We start from the raw sequence: 972 nt of genomic DNA on the forward strand, positions 1-972 counted from the left end.
TAGTTCTCGAGATATAGCTTTTTAAAAAGCAAAATTTCTAAAAAATCTACTGAAAGATTAGTAGTTAATTTATTTTGAGAAATCTATATCTCAGGAACTATGTGACGTACAGATGTATATTAGCACTCAAATTAAAGCTAGTTTAATGGACTATAAAGAAGTTTATGACCTTTACCTTTGTAGGAATAGTAGTTATTATGATATTTGCTAAAATAAATAGATTTATAGTTGTTCGGACAATAAGTTTGATTTATAAAAAAACTTCATTTCAGAAACCATTGGACATACAGATGTCTGCCCACGCTCAAATTAAAGCTAGTTAAATTTACTACAAAAAAGTTAATTATGTTTTTCTTTGTAGGAGTAGTAGTTTTTATGATATTTGACAAAATAAACTCACAAAATGTTAATTTCTACTTCGTATAAAATGTTGGATTTTTCAAAAAAATATATCTCTAGGTCCGGTCCATAAGATGCACATATGTCTGCTGACACTCAAAATAAAGGAAATTTAACGTTCTATAAAGTAGTTTATGGCACTTATCTTCGGTTTTATGATATTCACATATGAATATAAATTTGGCAAATGAAAATTACAACTGTAAATCAATTTATTTTAGTAAATTTCATGTAAACTATTACTCCTACAAAGATTAACATCATAAACTACTTTATAGCTCATTAAACTAGCTTTAATTTGAGTGCTAATAGACATCTGTACATCAAATGGTTTTGGAGATACAGATTTTTCAAAATAAATTCACTAACTACTGATCTTTGAGTATGTCCCATTCAACATTTTTCTGAGATGTTGTTTTTTAAAAAAAGCTATATCTCAAAAAATATTTAATGTAAATAACTCTATTAGGGCTCATATTTTAGCAAATTTACTATTCTTTAAATGACGTTCTCTTAGGTTTTCTTGTGTTGTTCCTACTTTTTAAGATATAGAGCTCCGAATGAAAAAAAAAA

At 26.5% G+C, this 972-nt stretch overlaps 1 protein-coding gene across 4 annotated transcripts in view; it reads left to right on the plus strand.

Annotated features, from left to right (window-relative positions):
• Nucleotides 1-972, plus strand: part of LOC106679798 (transformer-2 protein homolog beta) — a 22,601-nt gene that overhangs the window by 12,713 nt on the left and 8,916 nt on the right. The window lies entirely within an intron of this gene.

The sequence above is a fragment of the Halyomorpha halys genome, unplaced genomic scaffold, assembly GCF_000696795.3.
Source record: "Halyomorpha halys isolate HHAL.00 unplaced genomic scaffold, Hhal_1.1 Scaffold220.1, whole genome shotgun sequence".
In the NCBI taxonomy this organism is placed as follows: domain Eukaryota; kingdom Metazoa; phylum Arthropoda; class Insecta; order Hemiptera; family Pentatomidae; genus Halyomorpha; species Halyomorpha halys.